We start from the raw sequence: 23,005 nt of genomic DNA on the forward strand, positions 1-23,005 counted from the left end.
ACAAAGTCCTGCGCCGCCTGAACAGCCTCAACTACGAAGTTGTCCCCGATGGAACTGTGGTCGCTGGCCGTCAGCGTCAACGGCCTGATGTCGTCCATGTAGTGCGCCTAAAACCGTACTTTTCGCGTGTCTGAGCGCTGTGTGAACGCTGTGTGTCGCCCGTTTACCTCCTTACCCCACGTGTGAACTTGACTCTCCTCACCTCTCAACTAGCGCCGGATGTATAATTCACCTCACCCATATTTTTCGTTTCTTTTTCCCCTTCTTCTCTCCCTGTACATAACCCATTCCACACCGAGACGGTGTTTGATTTCGCGGGAGGGAATAATGCCACGTGCCGAACGCGCCGCGCGGCCTCCACGCTTAGTCAACGACGACGACGAAGTGTTGTTGGCTCCCGAGGAGCTCTGGCTCTGTGCTTTGGGCCCTGGCTGTCTGATTAACGCGCCTAGCCTTCTGTTCCCCCCGACGTCTACCTGCACGGCTCCTCAGGTCGTGACAATATTTACAACTTTATTATTGCTCATTGTATTCAGAGATATGGAACCAAATGCGGTTCCAAATGACGCGCAAACCCTGCAGATATTGAAGCGAAAATCTTCACTACGCCTCCTTTTGGAGGCATTGGGCCGCAAGTTTGACCTTGAATATAGCTAGAGGTCAAAGAAATGACGCCTGTCTCGTATACCTCGGTGCACACCCGAAGCGCGCCCGTAAGTAAAGAAAGGGGGCGGTCCCACTCTGGCGGTGAGCGGGAACCATTTTTGGTGATATTTGTACGTCGACTGTACCTCGCTCGTTCGCTTCATAAATATGGTTCAGATATCTCCGAAAAGCTAGTTTTCTCTGCTTTCAAAAGATGCATTTCTTTTAACGGTAGCTGCAAATTTGTTTCAACTGTAAAAGAAAACGCAAAGATGAAAACTGGCAGTTGAGCTCAACTTGTCTCAGGAAATGCAAAATTGTGAGAAACCTCTTGCACCTAAAGAAATATATTTCGAGATACTTTGAGATGTGATGCTAGTGCGCATTTTTGAGCATTTAGAAGTACGTGTATAGATTAGTTTATTAGCCACGCTTGTTTGAAAAGCATAGAAAACAGAACAATATAATCTGCAATAACTTTTGGGATATGCATTGCACTGCGGCGACTTCTTGTACAGTTTGAGAACGTCTAATCGCTCATCTATTCTGAAAATTTCAGTCATCTGCCTAGTTTAGTTTAAAAGGTATTCCTGATCAAAGTTAGCGTTTTTCGAAATATTTAAAAACGGAATGCAATACTGTGCAGTTAACCAGCACTTCACAATTCTGAGATTTTGCGTGAAGAAACTAAGTACTGCGCTCTACGCGGCTAAGCATCGCCTTTACTCTACGGCTTTTGGGGAACGTGCACTGTCTAGTTGAAAAAATGTTGATTTTAGCTACCTTTTTCGTTGTGCTTATGAAGGGCACAAGCTCTCGGAACGTTCCGCAGCTTCTATTTTTCAGGTAAATATACTCTTAAAATATCGGGCTCTTATTCTTTTATTCAACTTGTAAAAATTATCGACTACAAAGTCCACAAATTACAAACAATAATAGCAATAACGCAGCGACATGCGATAAATGTAGTAAGTAGCGCCATCTACATTAGCGCACATGTACTAAATGGTCACAGTTCAGAAAAATGACAAGTGTGGCGCTGCCAAACACCTAAAATCAGGAGGTGTTCACGAGAGGGAATCATTTCTCTACAATATTTGCACGTTCCCTTCCATTTTGCCCTCTGTAGCTTCCGAGCAGATTTACACCATATTGCTTTGCTGGATTGCTTTTTGCGAAAGCAACACTACGCGAGTCGCCTAGCCATTTCGCAGAGCTGAGGAAAGGAGGTACTGCGCATGCGCGAGGAGCAGTGACGTCACACGGCGCCCGCCGTCGTCGCTGCGGCGGTGACTCAGGTGCCGCCGCCGCGCTCGCCAGTTGCGCATGCGCAGTAGCGGCGCATAGCTAGCGTGCCGGGGCCACCGCCGCTGCCGCGCGCTCTCCATAGCCTCTCCCGCCTCTCCCTGACGCTACGAAAAGCATTCTAGGCGTCCTCTTATTTTTCGAGGACAGCTTTGGCATTGCTGAAGAAGGAAGGAGACAGGATTTTGCCTCGTGCCGTCGGTTGTTCGTTGTTCCGGCTAGCGCTGTGCTGTGGAGGGGAAGTTGGAGAGCGCTCGATTCGCCTGCGCTCGCTGTACCATTTCGGCAAAGCTGTGCGGCGGTGCCCCTGAGTGTGTAGCGCTAGTTCCGGCAGTTTGAGCCACGGTGTAATAGTAGGCTATGTCTTTCACCGTGGTTTGAGCGCAGTTTGGCACTGTCTGCTTCCAAAACGGATGGTCGAGTGCAGGCCTGGTCGTCTGCTAGCCTTGGTGACGCCAGTGAATTGCAGCCAGCTGTTTCTGTTTACACCCCACATCAGCGGCTGCCAACATCTCGTATCTCGTGAAGAAATCTTCAAAGAGCACATCACAATAAAATGTTGCCATGAACCAGCCTCGATGCGTGCATGTGCACCTCGTGACAGCTGGCGCGAAACGACGCGACTGAACTGTGTCGACGTGCATCATGCTGCATGCACGTCTTTGTTTTTTACAGTGATGTCAGTCACGTGTAGCCGTTTTTTTGGAGAACTCGAGCAGTGCTCTAGCTTGTCGACGAGTGGAATTACTTGAGTCTCCGCCGTTTATCACTACGCGCAAACCATCATCTGCCTTCATGGCGGCTGCAGCTGCACTATTTCGGCACTAACCACTGAGAAGGGTTGCAGTTTTCCTGAACTACGCTCGCACTACTTTCAAACGAATGCCGTGGTTCAGAGCGCACCGTGTTTCACCGCTGAAATGAAGCCATGTGAGCTGGAGTGCCGCGGGAACCAGTTCATGTGGTACAGGCGAATCGAACGGATCTATAAGTCGGGTACAACCAGTGTTGTAGGCGTTATCGAAAAAAAGTAACTAAATACGTTACTCGTTACGCTAAAAGAAAAGAACGCGTTACCGCCTACGTTACCTACCATTGCCGAAAAAAAAAGGATCGCACGTTACTTTGCCGCTACTCCATGGCCATAATTACACTGCGGCTTCGCTGTAAGAACTGAAAATAACAATTTTATAAAGCTCATTTTTCACATAATTCCGACCTCACAAAGAAAACATAGGTGAACTCAACAAATTTACAGTAATTCTGGTGTGCTCCTGCTTACGAAATTACGCGGAAATTGTGTAGCATTAAAGGAATGCTTAGTTCCGGAAAAAAAATGTATTTGCGCACATGAACATTTTTTGTCACTTGAACCTGCATAATTATCACAAAAATGTTAGTGTTTATGTCAAGGTGTTCAAGGTCAGCCTCGCTCGCTTAGGAACTCAATAAACAGAAACGTAGCCGCAGTTGCAGATAGAAATAAACAAAATTTATTTTGAAAACAATGTTGATAAACAACGACAACTTTCTAATAGTTACAACTTGCTGTTACTGCAGCTGCACTGCAAAGCTGTCATCGGACAGCTTGCCTCTCTTCCTAGTGGGGTTGTTAGTGGGGGAGTGGGTTGTTCCTTGTTCAAGATAGGGGAGAAAGGGGGGGGGGTTGTATGACTATGAAGGGAGAAAGTTGGAGTGACAGTGTTGTTGAGCAGAAAGTTTTTAGAAAGTTTAGTATGAGGTAGCTCATTACTGCCGGCACAGGGACAAAGGTCCATTTCCTTCTTTTTTCCGATACTTCAGTGCTAAAGCCGGTTGACTGCAGTCCCCTTTTCTGTTCTGTACCATTGTACTCTTTCGACGGCTCTCTTGGGGCCATCTTGAAGTAAACTGGCGACATTCCTGAGTTTACTCAGAAGGGGAACTGCTTCCACAAAGAATGCGAGAGTGTTGCCTAGGAACAAGACCTTCTGGTTGGAAAACAAGCTTACAGAGAAACTGACTTACAGATTTCTGCAAATGGTCTATTGGTGGCTCGGCATGCGTGCACTCTTTAGAGAGTTCCGTGCGTGAGTGGTGTGGGGACAAGTGTGTGAATGCGTGTTCGTGCATTTTTTTTTTACTTGAGTGCGTCGTCAAGGGCAGGTGTTTTCTGGCATGCATGCGAGCCCCAACAAGGGTCGTCGAGAACACCGGTCTGTAGATGTTGTTTACTTGCAACAACATTTTCGGCGTTTCTTTTTCTGAAAAATAGGCGGAGCGGGGCAATTGAAATAAGAAATAACTAGTAACGTGACACCTCAAGTTACCGAAAAATGTTAACGTAAGCGAAAATCGTAAGCGAATTATTTTGCTGCGAATGTGTGAATGCATGGCAACTGGCCCATCTCAAAATGATTTGCTACTAACCCATGAAACCAAAGGGCGGGCTCAACACGAAAGTACAGTCATGAAATTTATGAGCGTGAACACAGCAGCGCGTGGCAGATAGCCTCGAACCCTACTCTTGACGATACGCGGCGGTCGCCTTCATAAACAAAGTGGAAAGGGATGTGTGTCCTGCTTGCTGGAAGCAGGCAAGGCGGCATAGCCCTTTCCACCACGTTGATAAAAGCAGCCGCCGCGTGTCGCCACAAGTAGGTCTTGAGGATACTTGCCATGCGCTCCCGTATTCACGCTCATAAATATCATGACTGTACACACGTTTCTTACGTGTTCCCTGTGCAATAAATATGACAATACACTCCGGTTACATTGAAATAATGGACAGTAGTCCGCCCAATATATTGGTTCGAAAACTACAAAGGCATGCACTCTGCTTTTAGCGCGTGCATTATTACGGGAAGCTGAAGCAAGACAAGGAAGCAGCTGCCAACGTTCTTCCATAGCGTGCCGCTCTTGGCATCGCATTTCAGTGTCAAATAAAATATCGCGGGAAAAAAAATATCAAAAAATATCTCAAGGATGTTATAGCTGCCTGACAACGGACGGTGTGAAAATAACAGCTGTCGCTTCAATTTCCAGGTACGCGTGCGTGAACGCGCACACACGCACGCACGCTTTTTCTATCTTTGACGAACCCTAAATCGGGGCAAATCGACGCAAGGCGAGTAAGATATACATTTCAGCACGCGGTGGAAAATTCTAAAGGCAGTAAGCAACCTAATAAGGCAAGCTGGATGCAAGAAGAAAGACGTACAGTCCCCGTCAAAAGTATACAGCCCAAGGGGTTTACTTCTCAGCTGTTTAGCGGGGCTCCCTAGCACATCTAGCACTCCAAAGATTGGGAGGGTTGAGGAAGCGATGCTATTCCTCTCTCGAGAGGTCGCTGGGCATGCATAACGAGGCACGCAGCAGGCCTCACAAGCAAACCCCTTGGGCCGTATACTTTTGACGGGGGGTGTACGTCTAACATAATTAAGAGCACACAGTTCAGGGTCCTAACGGGAGAGGGGAGGGGGACGCCCCAAGTGCCCACAGAACTATCCCTTTATAGCTGGCCCCTTTTTTGACAACGTTTCTCCCCCCCCCCTTTCCTCGTTCAGTGTTTAGACTTAGTCCGCTTCGTGAATGATATGCATCTATGCTGCATTTTTTTAAACCTTGGCAAAATTCTGTTCAAATTGACCGTCCCGAATTGGTTGCAAGATGCCGCCGCATGTACGACGAATATTTTTTTCTGAGGCGAACTCATTCCGACACGCTGCGGTGATAACCCTCTCGGTAGAAATTTCACGTCTCTTGTGCAATATCGATTCATCTCAGCGGTAAACAGAAATTGACAGTTGCCCACTTCTCTAAACCTTGTTCTTCACCAACCCTAGATTCTATGGTTGGACAAGCATCCGTCGAGCGTTGTCTGAAGTTGTCTAGCTGTCTTTGTGACAGTTGTATTATCATAGATGTAACAATATTTGATAAAAAACATTTTTTTTTCAGCGCTCGAGTTGGCAGGTTACACTCTACACCAGGAGTGTTCCGACTACTACTAATATTACTATGCATCAACAGGGACGAAGTGATTGTACGCGCAAAAGACGAGGGCAGAAAGAAGAACACAAGAAAGGCACCGACTTCAACTATAAGGTTCATTGCAAAAAAAAACGCCAGAAGTATATACCTGGGACATAAAAAAGCATGTATAATTTGCATGATATCACACCTTTCTATTTTTGTCGTCCGCTTTCCCTTTTCGCTTACTGCGTGCTGGGTTTCTTTTTCTTTGCCAACACTTATGTATCGACATTGAAAATAGAAAAGTCTGTAGTCGGGTACAACGCAAGAACGAAGCGGCACATACCCTCAAATGAGCCAAGGCTAAACAAGAGAGGGAGGGAAGCGGTCCTTTGTTCCCGTGCCGCGCATCCTTATCCCGAACAAAGATAATCCCCCTTCCGATGCCGTTTGGGCAAAGACGGTACCCTCTTTGTCCCGGCTCTCCAACTTTTTCCCTTCACCCTTCCACAACCATATCCCGAACAAAGGAAGCTCCACTCGCGACGACAAGGCCCTTCTTCCCTCTATGCTTAGCCTTGGCTACATAGCCGCAGAAGGCTACCGTGTGTGGATGTGGAAAAACCAGCAAGGAGCAGGCAGAGAAAGAAGCATGCCGAACCACCCCAGCCAACACCTCCCCCCACGCACGACGGGGACAAGCAGCCGGGTTTGCCATGGTTCATCTGTAACCCTCTGAAGGCAGGCGCAGCAACAAAAGAAAAGCGTTCACGCAGCGCGCGGGTCAAGAAAGGACCGGAAACACATCTCAACCAGAACCAGTCTCGGGTCGCTCAGGGGCAAGACGGGTAGACACTTTCCCAGTCATGGATCAGTGTCGTAGCCTGGTGGCAGAATTTGAACTACTCGCAAGATGGCGGCAGTGGAACCGCCACCTTAAGAGAAGAAAGCAAGAGGCGCCGTAGTGAAGGACTATGGAATAAAAAGGTGTCGCCGCCACCGTCTGGAAGACGTTGAAGTAACGAGCGTTAGCTGTTTGGTTTACGAGATGAAGAATGCGAAGAACGCGCCGCTCGTCTCGAGAAACGGAATGAAATATCCTTTGAAACGGGGTGGATTGCCACCAGGCTGGGCTACGCGTGCACGTACGCCCCCTGGCGCCATCTATCAGAAAAATTACGATGCACGTCTACCCCCCCACCCCCCACCCCCCGATTGCCGATTTGCACTCCCTCAAAATACGTCCGAAACGAAATTTTCTTCGTTTCGGGGGCCAAGGTGGGCCTAGAATTCGGCTTGCGGTGCGATACGGTAACGCTTCAATTACTAATTGCTTGTATACAATGTTTACCTATTATTTAATTGTGGGTTTATTTCTACTCCACAACCCATAGGGTTTTATTTGCCTACCAACTTCGGTATTGTGAGCGAGGACATACCGTGGCGCCCCCTCTCGCCGGCGAACTTGTGACGTAATAAGATGGAAAGCGCGCGTTGAGCTGCTCTGAGCGATGCTCTTTCGTCCAGTTTAGTTGCGCGTTAATGGTCTAGTTACTTATTCATTCAGTTATTTAATAAATATTTGCTTCGGTCTGGGCCTGTTCAAGTCTATTTGAGGCATTTGCCCCCCCCCCCCCCCCCCCATCCGGCAACAAAGCACGCCCCGAATGAGCGAGCTGTTGTGGAGTGTACGCCGGCGAGTTTTCGCCACTGCGACGGCTGTGCTCGAAGACCAGCGTTGTTGATGCCGTTATGGAGATTACGGGAGCTGCAACACCGCCACCACCAGTCAGAGGTAAGTGATTACAGAACCTCGGTAGCAAGATTTCTGTGACAGGTGCGAGTGACTACGGTCAGCGCCGGCGGGAGGGCGCCGTTCGACTGCTCCTTTGAGCTTCGTATATAGCCGAGTGAACGATGGGAATGACACGGAAAAATCTTCAACTGTGCAGAGCAGTCTTTCAGGTTATCTGTTCCATCGGCACTGACCGCGATCATATTGCCATTCGGGCTTCGGATGAATGTCTGTTCATCGTTTGTCACCATCATTTATTAACCGTTAAGGGTCCCGTAGGGACATTACATAAGTGGGGATACAGTGTCCGACGGTCATACATATGAAAAGGCAATCAAAATTGAGAAAACATGGCAATGTAAAAGAGAAACAAATTAATATAGTCAATGAAAGAAAATGGGAAGAAGAAGCACACAGAAATACATACTACAGTAATAGAACGCGTCCAGCAAAGTGTTTGGTGTTTTACAGTGCATCGTAGTTGACAACGGGTATAGGACGGTTTTATTATTCTTGAAAATGTTCGATGAGTAGCTGCCTAAAGTTGGAAGAATTAGTCTCAGCAACAATGTTTTCGGGTAGGTTATTCCAGAATTCAATCGCACAAGGAAGAAACGATTTGTTAAATGCATTGGTGGAGCCTTCTTGTACCCCCTCCCCAACTGTGATGTCCTGGTGCTGTGGGTACCATAATATATAAATAATACAAGGAAATGTTGCTGTATATACTGGCAAAAAGTGTTGTCTAATTTTGTGTCAAACTTTTTTCGCACTTCAACCTAGATTTTTCATAAGCTTGAGGGCACTAACAGAGTCTTTCAGTGCACTCTGAGGATCTGGAGCGCTTATCAAGTTGAGAAGCACCAGGCTTCCTGATGGCAGCTGCGCAACACCACCAGAGATACACTAAGTTCAGGCGTTGTGTCCTTCAAGAGGATTAAAAAGTGCTTATGGGAAGTGAAAATGCTGTAAGGTGTGCTCAAGAAAGTAGGCTGATGGAACCTTTCAAGTTGCAGGCTAAACTGAAAACATCAAGGTGCCTGAAGGCGACGTGCTGAAGAGGCTGCTGAAAGAATTGCCGTACAACTGTGTTGCTCTCCGCCACTGTGAAGGCAGTAAGTGGATATATTATGTAGGTGGCTTAGTTTGATGCAGGCTGTTTCGTGACTGAACACCTTGTTAAAACTTGCCAGTTTAAATGTTCCAATGCCAAAAAATTAGCAAGCTTCCTTACTGTCTGCAGACTCTTATACGGTGCATTATCACTGTTTGTGCATGGCACTTGAACCTGCTGTTTAAATACCTATAAATCAATGGTTTCAGGGAAAAGTAGATGCTTTTTCATGTATTGCTTTTCAGTAAAAACCACCTTCTCAAACACAAAAATGCATAGGAATTTATTGTTTAAGGTACACCTTAAAATTTGAACTTTATTTTATGAAATCGTAGTCACCACCTGACTCGCGCGGTGCCAAGTAAATGCTCAAAGAGCACGACAGGAGACCATTCATGCAACGATGCAGCGCCACTGCTGCCCATGAAGACTTCTTTTAGTCTTCAACTTAATAAGCAGTGTCAAGAGAGTGCAACAAACGCAGGAGGCCATACATATGATGGCATTTAAGAAGCCACCAGCGCTTTTTGAAGCTGCCAGGAAGGCGATTGCAGCAGGAATGCTCTCTGCAGACGAGATTTATGGCTACGTGCACGAAGCGTACACAAATACGGAAATTGAACAGATAACTAAGCTAACAGAGGCCCAAGCAGATTCTCAGGATTGGCTGATATACAAAAAAGGAATGCTAATAGCATCAATTGCATATTCTCTATATACACTGGTGCACACACTTAAAACAAGGATGGGACTACATGATGTGCGACATCTTCCAAAAGAGGTTCTGAAAGAGAACTCAGTGCAGTCATCTGCAATGGTAAGAGGCACTCTAGTAGAAGAGACAGCAAAGGAGGCCTATTCAGCTGTAAGTCAGCACAAAAACTCGAATTTATGCAGTGCGGGCTTCTTATTTCAGACCAGCACTCATGCATTGGCGCCAGTCCAGATGGGCTAGTTACATGCGACTGTTGCACTCAAACAGTTCTTGAAGTGAAGTTCCCCATCAGTTAAGAAGAATTCAAAGCCAAAGAAATAATAACTGACGCTGTAAGCTTCTGTCTAAAGAAGACTAGCAAGTATTTTTGTCAGGTGCAGATGGGATTGGCAAGGGTATCGAGTGCAGACGTCTCGTGTTTCAAGAGAGCGAAAACTGCTTGCTGCTTGCTGAAATATTCAGCAAGTCTTTCTTTATTCACGTTGTGGACAGGGCTGTCTATTTTTTGAAGTCATACGTGCTACCTTGCCTTTTAACTCATTAAGCACAGTAGGTGTTCACCATTATTCATTTTATTATGCTAATGGCTGTAAATAAAGTGTTTGTTTTGTGCAATACACCTTTTCTCTGGGTCATGCTGTTCACTGCATAAATTAGTGATATGCAGGAATAGCTTGAGATTCCAAATGAGGAATGCATTGGGAGGAACTGATGCAAAGAAGAAAAAAACTACGAGAAAAATGAAAATACTAAATATTATAGGAAAACATTTTTGTCAAGAGAAGCAACGCATCTAATGTGCACATTTAAAGGAAGTAACGAAACTGAAATAGATGATGAACACTGGTAACAAGATGCAAAACAAGAATTTTTTAAAGAGCAGAGCAAATACAATGCTGATCTCACTTAACAATATAGAAAAATCTGCACCATTTGGTGGAAGCGAATTAACAAATGAGCCATAGGAACCACAATCCAAAGAAAGAACGACTTGAACACATGTCATATGTACTTTGGTAACGTTCTACTTAAGCAAAAACTTGTCACAAAAGAAAATGGGCTTAGATAAATTCAAAATTCCCGCAATGACCTGTACAACAGAATAAATGTAAGCAAAAAACTCTGTGCCCAAGTTCCCCACCAAAATCTTGAACACTTTCATGCGCTCAATGGCACGTTCAAAGTTAATACGTTCAACGTTAATGCTTTGATTTTTTCTGCTTCATGTTTATCAACTTGCTTTCTCTTTCGTACGAACGGTTGACGCACTATTGTGATGTGATGCTCGAGGCAGAGTTTGTCTATTAAGAATCCTTTATCCTCCATGACACTATCAACTGAAGGGAGAAACCTTTCCAGTATTTTGCTCTCCTTTGTTATGTGGGAGTCAGATGCCAGACCACCATAAGCTTCACTTACGTAACTGATGTGGCCTCCTAGTGTCTCACAGACTAAAACTTTGGCTGTGTACACGCCCCTATACCAGCTGTATGCCAACATCTGGGACTCCATATCCCGTGGCCTCTGAATTTGGATCTCCGTGCAGGCTAACACAGCTCTCACACTCGAGTAGTCCTTAAGGTACACAGTCAAATTATCAACAACAGCTTCCTTGCTCGGCCAGAAGACTGCATCTTCAAGATTGCAGCTAGGATTACTACATTAGCCTTGAATATTTCTGACGTTGTGGTGCGAAGAATGCCAAAAAGCACACCAAGCAGTGAAAATGACATGTTGTGATTTAGCTTGACGAAAGTTAACAGTACCGCATCTTCATTTGGTAAGTAAAAGCTTTTTGCTTGAATGACTATCTGGCTGTCACTGTAAACATCGCACGTGTTGTAGAACAGCTGAAAGCAGGGAATCCCAGTTAATATGTTTAAATCTTTTCCTCCCTGCATACTTGGCGTGCTCAGTGGTTGTTGTCGTGCAGCATCGACCGTACTAACTTGCACACCAATCTCCTTCCTTATGGACTGAAGATCGGCAGGGATATCTGAAAATAAAATATATCTCTGTAATTAACATATGTAATAAATGAATGAAATATTAAAATAAACATGCATCTAATAATGATACCTTGATTTCTACCTGGGCTGGGACTGATATCTGCATCACTTCCTGAGTCAGGCACAATAAGTTCAATTTCTGCCAAGTCAGATGTGTTGTCTTCTTCTCAGGGTCATGTGCAGACAATGGGACCAAATTCTCTTTAGGGAAAATGTGGCGTAATGGCCTGCCTTCTGAAAATAAAAATCTGCTTCAGATATGTCTCTCCTACAATGGTACTGCAAATTTCTAGCTGCACAAAAGCCGACAATTACAACAGACAACCACAGCCTCTGCAATTCAAGTAGGTATAAATTCTTCACGCTCACTGCATTGAATGTAATATCAGCCTTAATTCCTACCTAATGGCATTGTTGACGAACAAATGACAAATCTCAGTTGATACAGAGGCGATACGTAATGCTACACAGACAAAATTATGATTACCAATCACATGAAAAGCAGTTTAGCTGGCCTTTGTATTTCATTAATGTTCGTCATTTAATACTTCGTGTCTGTTTGCGTCGCTCATTTGTGCAAAAAAAATTTTAGCTTAGCACTGACGTACAGTGATATCATAATGCATAAAACGCGAATATTTATTCTATCTGTTTTAAATAGCACTCTTATATGTTCGTACAAGGGGCACAAAAATGAAAAGCAAAGATATGAACATGCCACAAACGCACTGATTAAAGTGGCTATGAGAAAAAGTCACATCGGCAAGAATAGGAGTGCCAAATCAGAAAATTGCCTTTACCGTGGAATTCACATGTCATAAGCAAGCTTTTAGGAGACTCGCGGCACAATGAACACGTCAATTTATCAGTTACAGGCCAGACCAACACCACAGTACCAAAAGCTTTGCCACTCATAACAACAGGCGCAGCAATCTAAAACGGCGTTATTAAACATGCACAGAATGCGATGGTTTTGACTTCCGAACATTTAAATATGTTTCCAGGATGACGAGCTATGCGCGAAACTGCGATAACCGCGCTCACGGCCCCATGCATACTGCCTACATCGGCTCTTTACCCTCTTTCGACGACGCCGACTTGACGGCTGGCGGTGCGAAGATCGGACAGACAGGTTCTGGGTCGGTACTGCTTCGCGTAGAAGACAGCGCCTTTTCCATCCTGCCAGCAATACGCCTTCGTTAGCTTCACAAGTGATACGCGCGAGGGCGGTAACGCGCACGGCTCAGTCGCCCACTACTCACCGAACAGTTTAGCGCCAGCGCCATACACGAAGTCTTTCTCACCGAAATGTTTCCTGCCAGCACACACGAGAATGAGCACTTGCGCCTTTTCCCATTCGCAATTTGATCATCCAAGCTTCGCGCATCTTCCTGCATTTCGGGTAGAAATGGATGCTTACGTCGAGCTCTCACGCGTACATCCGGCATTGAGGCACCGAATAGTAAGCGACCATGGCAACAGCTGAAATGAACCGTAGCACTCCCAGCGACGCACACCATCAGAATGTGCAGTGTTGGCACCCATTAGCACAAAAATACAGATAATAACGCAATTTTCAGCTTGCAAGACGCTTCTCCAGATCTAGCGTCTGCTTCCACAACAGTAAGAGGAGTCCGGCAATCCCACTTACTATACGTAAAGTCGACGCTAGAGCCAGTCGCCCCAGTGGTGGAGCTCGCTCCCAATACACCTGTCCCCGAATGGGTGCCCGTTGGTGTCGGAGCATATATAAAGGAACGAATGTATATGCTTGTGTAGCGGTCCCCTAACGGCACAGTTTGCCTACCCGGTTTAGGATAATGTTTGGTGGAGGGAGGGATGAGAGGGCACAACCAATTTTAATGGCCACAATCTTGTATTCGAGAAACTGAAACTACGCTGCCATTTCGTCCCCTGACCTCATGCTCACACAGTTCCACCTCTATCCACCATATTCGACCGTGACGTCATCATTGGCACGCGGCAGGTGGCTGCTTCTACAATGCCATTGTAGAGAGCGCTACAAATCTCAATGCGAGGTGCGCTGTTTTCTAGTTGCAGCTACTGATGGCGCTTTGATCTCAGGGTTGTAGGAGACCTCACGAAATCTCGAAACGTGATGAGTAGTTGCTGGCACAGATGGCGCTGTGAACAATGGTGGTAGCAGGCCCCACGAAATCACGAAACGTGATGAGGAAGAGCTAACGCTCTTAAAAATTTGGTCTTGGGGGAAAGGGGATGGCACATTATCTTTCTCACATATCGGCGGACACATGAACTGCGCGGTAAGCGAAGGAATAAAGGAGGGAATATGAGAAGAAAAGAAGAAAGAGCTGCCGTAGTGGAGGGCTCCAGAATAATTTTTGGCACCTGGGGATCTTTAACTTGCACTGACATCGCACAGCACACGTGCGCTTTAGCGTTTCACTTCCACCGAACCGCGGCCGCCGCGGTCGGGTTCGAAACCAGGTACTCGGGATCGGTAGCCGAGCGCCCGCATCACTGAGCCGCCGCGGCGGGAAAATAATTTCGACCACCTTGGTGATCTTAAACTTGCACTGAGATCGCACAGCACACGGGTGCCTTTAGCGTTTCGCCTCCATCCAAACGCAGCCGCCGCGCTCGGATTTGAACCCGGGTACTCCGCATCAGTAGCAGAACGCTCTAAGCACTGAGACAACGCGGCGGGTAAGGGAAGGAAAGCTAAATGAAAGTTGGTTTTAAGAACAGTAAATTACGCCTGTCTCACAATGCGCCATTTCCTTTCCCCAAAAACCCAATTTCTTTTCAGTTTGGCTTCCTGAAATTACCTGCAGGTTTTGTGCGTCGTTTGGAGCCGGATTTGGTTCCATATCTCCGAATGCAACGAGCAAGAATACAGTTCTAAATATCACTGAAACTATAAGAAATATATACTCTTTTGTGTGAGCGCCTTTAATGTTGTTTCGAAGAAAGCAAGATGTTTAACAAATAAAAAATGCCTAATACCGTGTGTAAGTACGAATATCTATGAAAACCGCGAGTTGCTCGACCATAAACATAGGCAGCGAGATGCAGCTTTTCGCTTTCGACCGAGGTTTATAGTTTCGGATTCTGGCGTGCAGACGCCGGTGCGTATGGGCTCCAGTCATTTTTCCTATTTTTACCAACTTTTCAACTTCCGCTGAATTTTATTGTGTCTACCGAAGTTCATGAAGGTGCGCGGGAACTGCCCAGCCCATTTTCGAAACCGGCACTCCGTTTTTGTGGCCTACTTGCACACTTGATTCCACCGAGCCCAGTGCCAGCCTCGCTAAGCCTACCTACGCTGGAGATAGGCTCCGCTTCGCAGCCCGGCCCAGTGCTTCGTCAAGCATGGACTTCGTCACCGTAGAGGGGGACGATTCAGCCCCTGAAGAGTATATTGCCGCGAAGCTTGCTTTTTGTCTGTTCTTCTTATCGCGGCATTCACGCCGCATTATCACTTTTCTGGGACGCGAGACGCGACCAGAGTTATTTCGATTTTTCCTAGCCTCGCGCAAGTGTGCCTACTATGTTCTGGAACTTTCCTTGCCGCCTTTAAAATCGAGTACGGCTAAGAGCGGCGGGCATTCTGTTAGTCGACGACCGCCGAGCACGTTCGCTGCTGTCGCCGCCGCTGAGTTTTCAGAGCTGTTCTTAGTGGGCGTAAGCCAGCCTATTAAAGTATTCTCTTACGAGCTGCTCTGTGCCTTCCTCAAGACCGGACCCCAGTCGGTGCTACGTGACCCCGGCGGAGTTCCCGTCACCACCTCGTGACATCTGGTGAAGGTGCTGGGTAATGCACCCAACCCAACCTGGAAGATCCACCGTAGAGAACGAGAGCCAAGAAGATCCCGAGGTACGACACAGCCGCCGTCTTCAAGGCCTGCAAGCTCAGCACGGATTACTACCGGATCCTACTCGACAACGACAACAAGCTCCAGCGCCCCCATGACCGAGCCAGCGACGTCCACCCCTGTCATGCTCCACCAGCCACGGGTGCCTCCAACCTTCCACGGCTACCCTGGCGACGACCCGGAAGATTGGATAGACAACTTTGAGCGCGTGGCTACATTTACAGGTGGGAAGATGACATGAAGCTCCGCTATGTTTTCTTTTCCCTTGACGGTCCTGCAAGAACGTGGTACGAAAACCACGAGACTACCTTGAAGACCTGGAAATTATTCAAGTCTGAAGTCGTGAAGGCGTTTACCAACATTCTCCGGAAGGAAAAGGCGCAGATGCTGCTGTACTCACGGATGCAGCACCCAAACGAAACTGTCAGCATGTACGTCGAAGAAATGCAGCGTCTTTTCCGCCGAGCTGACCAAAATATGACGGAGGAGAAGAAAACCGGATATCTAATGCGGGGCGTAAAGGAGTCTCTTTTCGCTGGCCTCGTACGAAATCCGCCCAAGACTGTCGCCGAATTCGCCGAAGAAGCGTCAACGATTGAGAAGACCCTGGACGCCCGCACAAGGCAGTACAACCGACCACCGCAGGTCTGCTCCAGCTTTCCGGACACGACGACTACAACCAGCGACTTGCGGGAGATCATCCGTGAAATCGCCCGCGAAGAACTACGCCGGCTGCTGCCATCATCTTCACAACCTCAAGTAGCGAGCCTGACGGAAGTCGTCCATGAAGAAGTGCGGCATGCGCTTGGCTCCCCTTCTGCGACGACTGAACCTCAAGCTCCAGCCATGTGTTACGTCGCTGCAGTACGCAAGCCCGCGCCTCGACGTGCCACCCCAAGCCCTATTCGACGTGAGCCAGCAGTGCTGGACCGCCGCCCTCCGGGCCCCGCCCACCCGACCGATGAACAACGTTCGGGCCCAAGGAAATGCGACACCTGGAGAACCCGTGACAACCGTCCGCTGTGCTTCCACTGCGGTGAAGCCGGTCACGTCCTGCGTCACTGCCCGTTCCGACGCATCGGTCTTCGCGGATTCGCCGTTGACGCACCACGACCACGCTTCGGCCAACATCCACAAGAAATCGACGACTACCTGCGCCGCGACGAATACGTGTTGAGCCGATTTTCCCGCTCACCCTCGCCGCGAGCCTCGCGCTTCACGTCGCCCTGCCACAGCTACGCAGCGGCTGTGCGAGGAAGGTCCCCCAGCCCCCGTAGGGGAAACTGAAAGCAGCAACCTTAGGACGTGAGGTTGCTTCCCGGCAAAAAAAACGAAGACCCTCCAACGACGAGAACTCACGGCGACGCCGCACCGACGACGACACGACGCAACTTAAGAGACCCCAAGGCCACCGACATCGACAAGCCCCTGCATCCGCAGTCGCAATCACCGACCAAGCCGTGACCCGACTCCGAAAGTTACGTGCAACGCAAGAGCAAGGACTTCCGATCTAGAGGTGACTGTCGACGGCCGAAACGTTACTGCTCTAATCGACACGGGAGCTGACTATTCCGTGCTGAGTGGTTCCTTCGCCGACCGGATCAAGAAAGTGACGACGACTTGGGATGGCCCGCAGATACGCACAGCAGGCGGACACCTCATCACGCCATCAGGAAGGTGCACTGCGAGACTGACTGTCAACGGACACACATATCCGACAGTATTCGTTGTACTTCAGAAATGTTCCCGTGACGTCATTCTGGGGATGGACTTCTTGACACAGCACCGCGCAGTCATCGACCTCAAGTCCAAGTCCATCACGCTTTCGACGGACGAAGCTTTACCTCCGAAAACGACCCCAGAGCAGTCAAAGGCCCTCAGTGTTCTCGATGAAGAACTAACCATCCCACCCCGGTCCAGCATCATCGTCCCCGTCTGAGCAAGAAATTTCGAAGACGCAGAAGGCATCATCGAGGGAAACACGCAGTTGCTCTTAGACAGACGACTTGGCGTCGCAAGAGGCATCGCTCATTTGCGGCATGGAAAAGCCGAAGTACTGGTCACGAACTTCAGCGAAGAATACCGACACCTCAACAGAGGCACTACAATTGCGTTCTTGGACGAAGCAACTGATTTACTGGACGCCTTGATCATCTCCGACGAACCTGCAAATGACATCCTAAAGCAAGACCATGCTCCCACGTTCGCCATCAACCCAGCATTACCCCGGGACCGACAAGAGAAAATCACCTTTCTTCTTCAAAGTTACAGCGAATGTTTCGCCTCGTCATCAAAGGTGCGACAAACGACGATAGCCAAACATCGAATTATAACCGACGAACACACCAGACCTCTCCGCCAAAGCCCTTACCGTGTGTCGCCGCGAGAACGACAGGCCATCCGGGACCAAGTAGAGGAAATGCTTCGCGACGACGTCATCCAACCTTCGAAGAGCCCATGGGCGGCACCGGTCGTTCTAGTGAGAAAGAAAGACGGTGCTCTTCGATTCTGCGTCGATTATCGGCGACTGAACAAGATTACGAAAAAAGACGGCTACCCCCTCCCGAGGATCGACGACACTCTGGACAGGCTCTGCCACGCCAAGTATTTCTCCTCGATGGATCTCAAGAGTGGATATTGGCAGATTGAAGTCGACGAAAGAGACCGGGAAAAGACTGCCTTCATCACACCGGACGGACTGTACGAGTTCAAAGTCATGCCATTTGGGCTTTGCTCCGCACCCGCAACATTCCAAAGGGTAATGGACACAGTGTTGGCAGGCCTCAAGTGGCAAACCTGTCTCGTCTATCTAGACGACGTTGTAGTCTTCGCAGCGAGCTTCGAGGAACACCTCCGGAGGCTGAAGGCAGTACTCGACGCAATCAAGTTATCCGGACTTACCCTGAAGCCTGAAAAGTGCCGGTTTGCCTAACGAACTATTGTTTCTCGGCCACATCATCAGCAAGGACGGAGTGCGCCCCGACCTGCAGAAGACAGCCGCCATTGCCAATTTCCCACAGCCTCATAACAAGAAGGCGGTCCACAGATTTCTGGGATTGTGTGCCTATTACAGACGCTTCGTGAGGAATTTTTCGCGCGTCGCGGAACCTCTGACCAAGCTCTCCAAGGCAGACGTACCATTCACATGGAATTCGGCACAAGCGGAAGCCTTCAACGAACTTCAGCGTCTCCTGCAGTCTCCACCGGTGCTAGGGCACTTTGACGAAAACGCCGAGACAGAAATCCGTACCGACGCAAGCAGCTTTGGTCTAGGCGCCGTGCTCGTCCAGAAAAACGAAGGAGTCGAAAAAGTAATAGCATATGCAAGTCGTTCATTGTCGAAAGCAGAAGCGAATTATTCGACCACTGAAAAGGAGTGCCTTGCGATCGTCTGGGCTACATCGAAGTTCCGTCCCTACTTGTATGGACGCCCGTTCAAGGTTGTGAGCGACCACCATGCATTGTGCTGGCTGGCTAACTTGAAGGACCCCTCTGGCCGTCTCGCTCGATGGAGCTTGCGCCTCCAAGAATTCGACGTCACGGTGGTCTACAAGTCTGGGCGAAAGCACTCCGACGCTGACTGCCTGTCACGAGCCCCTGTCGACACGCCGCCAAAAGACGATGACGACGACGCTTTCCTTGGACTGCTAAGTTCCAGCGACTTCGCATGAAAGCAGCAATCTGATCCTGACCTACAGCGCCTACACGAGTATCTTGAGGGGAAGTCTCCTTCACCTCCTGCCCTCTTCAGGCGTGGACTATCGTCCTACTGTCTGCAACAGGGAATCGTCGTGAAGAAGAATTTCTCACCGAACAAGGCCGCCTACCTTCTCGTCGTCCCGAAGAGCCTTCGGGAGGAAATTCTGTAGGCTTCGCATGACGAACGAATGGCTGGCCATCTCGGGTTTACTCGCACCCTCCGCCGAATCCAAGAGAGATATTACTGGCCTCGTCTATCCTCCGACGTCGCGCACTACGTTAAGAGTTGTCGTGAATGCCAACGCCGGAAAACGCCACCGAAAAGACCAGCAGGGTTCCTGCAGCCGATTCGACCGCCATCAAGACCTTTCCAGGAGGTCGGTATAGACCTACTTGGCCCCTTCCCAACATCAACGACGGGCAACAAGTGGATTATTGTGGCGACCGATTATCTCACCAGGTACGCCGAAGCAAAGGCCCTCCCGAACGGCACAGAAGCAGAAGTCGCCAAATGCTTCGTCGAATCCATTATTTTACGACACGGTGCCCCCGAAATACTGATAACAGACAGGGGGACAGCGTTCACGGCGGAGCTAACCCAGGCCATTCTGCAGCACAGCCATACAAGTCACCGGAGAACAACTGCGCACCATCCGCAGACAAACGGGCTTACAGAACGCCTCAACAAGACCATCGCCGATATGCTTTCTATGTACGTAGACGCAGAACACAAGACATGGGACGTCATTCTTCCCTATGTGGTGTTCGCCTACAACACCGCTGTGCAAGAGACTACCCAAATGACACCATTTAGTCTCGTCCACGGGAGGGAGGCCACGACCAAACTCGACGCCATGCTGCCCGACGTTACCGACGAAAGTAACCTCGACGTCGCCGCCTACCTGCAGCGCGCAGAACAAGCTCGACGACTTGCCCGTGAGAGAATACAAGACCAGCAGCGCACCGACGCCCGACGCTACAATCTTCGAAGACGCGCAGTGCAATACGAGCCAGGCGATAGAGTTTGGGTTTGGACGCCGATTCGCCGCCGCGGACTGAGTGAAAAACTTCTGCGCCGCTATTTCGACCCGTACAGGATTCTTCGCAGACTGGGTAATCTGGACTATGAAGTCGTCCCTGACGGAGTTACAGCATCCCAGAGACGCCGCACGCGCTCAGAAGTTGTCGACGTCGCCCGTCTGAAGCCTTACTATTCGCGCTAATGACTCTGTGTTTACATTATGAGTATTTATTTTGTATGCTCTGTATCTTTATGTCCGTTATCCCTGTTTTTAAGCATCGGGTCGATGCTTCTTTAAGGGGGGAGTAATGCCGCGAAGCTTGCTTTTTGTCTGTTCTTATCGCGGCAGGCCCGCCGCATTATCACTTTTCTGGGACGCGAGACGCGACCAGAGTTATGTCGATTTTTCCTAGCCTCGAGCAAGTGTGCCTACTATGTTCTGGAACTTTCCTTGCCGCCTTTAAAATCGAGCACTGCTAAGAGCGGCGGGCATTCTGTTAGTCGACGACCGCCGAGCACGTTCGCTGCTGTCGCCGCCGCTGAGTTTTCAGAGCTGTTCTTAGTGGGCGTAAGCCAGCCTATTAAAGTATTCTCTTACGAGCTGCTCTGTGCCTTCCTCAAGACCGGACCCCAGTCGGTGCTACGTGACCCCGGCGGAGTTCCCGTCACCACCTGGTGACAATATACAAACGGACTCGACCTACGTAGCCCACTGCTACGAACGTGACTCATCCGTTTTATCACCTTCGACAAGCCACCGCCGACGTCGTTGCCTTCGGCGTCCGCACAGCATACCGCGTCCCAACAGCCATCTCACTCCTCGTCACGTAAGCTGCCGCGCCGCGCTCCGTTACTGCTACGTCTCCCTGTTGATGACTTTAAACTCATCATTCGCCCTCCCGGGGGCCTCAATCTGCATGCCGGGGGCGAGAACACTCTTCGCAGAGAAATCACCTCAAGCCTTGATTTGACCTACTCCGACGCCGCACAGGACCGCCTCCGGGTTAATTTTGTTCACAACACCCTCACCCTTAGCACCCCGAACCGGAACAGCGCTATCACTTATACAAAACTCCAGGCAATCATCCTGGGTCCGACAAGCTATCCAGTTGCCACCTATTTGGCCCCACCAAGCGCATACGCCTGAGGTATCATTCACCACTAATACGTGGATGAGGCCCAGGAGGAAATCATGGAGTACTTGATACCCAAGAATCCAGAACACTGCATTCTCTACGCCCACTGTTTAGGCAAGACCCAATCTATTGTCATCACTTTCGCAGGGACCAAGGTACCCTGCCAAGTCTACGCCGGCAGTGCTCTGCGCTGCTACATCTTCAAAAACGAGGTGGAAGCCTGCCTTAACTGTCGCCAAACGGGACACCGAGAGGATGTCTGCCCGTATCCCAAGCTCTCCAAGTGTCTTCACTGCGGAGCTGGCGACCCTGACGAGGCCCATGAATGCAGCCCCACTTGTGTAGTTTGTTCTGGTCCTCGCCAGACTGGTCCATCTAAGTGTAAACGCCGCTACAAAGTGCCTTCTGTCCTAATGCAACGCCAGCTACACGCTACGAACTCAGACAATGCTTCCACCTTCCATCGTTCCCGATCCCGGACCCGTCGCCACGGGCAGAACACCTCGGCCATAAGAGATTCGGACCGCTCCTCCTCCTCTTACCGGCGCTCCAGCCGGATTCGCACTCGGTCCTTCCCACCCCAGGACTCCAGGTTGTCTCCTCGCGGAGCGTCCTCCACGAAAATTTGGGGGAGCTGTGCCGCAGCGGCTTCTCACTCTCAGCAATCTGTCTCGCGATTCAGAGCTGCAAGCCCTGCGCGACGAGATAACGGCCCTTAAAGCTAGCAACCATAGACAACAAAAAGAAAACGCTTCTTTAAAGCGTCCACCCTTTGCACTTGATCCACCATCTCAAACAAATCCTACTCTACCACTTCAACCTGTTCCCACCGCCTCGTCTCAGGCGCCCACCTCTACTCCCCCGCAACGCAAAGATAAACCTCCAGTCATACCTCTAAGCGGAAAACTACCTGCCGCTCAGGACGATTCGTTAATTGTGCCGACCTCGAGGAATTTAAGGCTCCCCTAGAAGACAAATTGGAGGCTCAAATTGATGCTAAGCTGGAAGCAAAATTTGCTGAGTTCTCCGGAAAAATAAAACATCTTAACACCCTCACGCAACGATTCCAAACACGCGTCACAGGCCTTGAAGCTAGGGTAGGCGCACCGACCACCCTCACCACGACCCGAGTTAGACCGTACGATCGCTCGCCTCCCGCTCCAGCCCCCAAACGCATCTTAGCTTCAATCACACTTCACCATGGCGCTCCGCCACCTACTTAACGTGTGGCAATGGAACTGAGGTGGTTTTCGCCGCAAGCGTGGAAACCTGCAGGAGTACGCCCAAAATTCGGAGATCCCGCCTGATATCACCCTCCAGGAAACTCGTGGCCCAGTGAAACTACCTGGCTATAAACCATCCTCCCCCTTAGATGTCACCGCTCCTGACACCGGTATTTTAATTCAACACAACCTGCCGGCCGTCCAGTGCTCCTTAGACGACGTTGCCGTAGACAGCGTCTTACTCGAACTCCTCCCTCGTAAAAGGGGCAACCAAAGCCTCTTCATTATTAACGTTTATTGCTCCTAAGAAGACAGAAGACACGACTTCAGCTCCCTTCTTTCCCGTGTCAACAAGCTCGCGCACCATTCAGGTCTCCTCATTGAAGGAGATTTCAATGCCATCCCCCCCCCCTTGGGGTTACTGCGCCGCCAACCGAAAAGGTAACAATCTGTGGTTACGGGCACAGGTACAGGGCTTCACCTTTATTACTGACACTCACATTCCCACCCGCGTGGGAAACAGCGGGTCTGC

The 23,005-nt window shown here is 49.2% G+C and overlaps 1 pseudogene; it reads right to left on the minus strand.

Moving 5' to 3' along the window:
- Window positions 1-8,473: 8,473 nt before the first annotated feature.
- On the minus strand, window positions 8,474-17,320 carry LOC144119152 (uncharacterized; annotated as a pseudogene).
- Window positions 17,321-23,005: the final 5,685 nt, after the last annotated feature.

The sequence above is a fragment of the Amblyomma americanum genome, chromosome 1, assembly GCF_052857255.1.
Source record: "Amblyomma americanum isolate KBUSLIRL-KWMA chromosome 1, ASM5285725v1, whole genome shotgun sequence".
Classification (NCBI taxonomy): domain Eukaryota; kingdom Metazoa; phylum Arthropoda; class Arachnida; order Ixodida; family Ixodidae; genus Amblyomma; species Amblyomma americanum.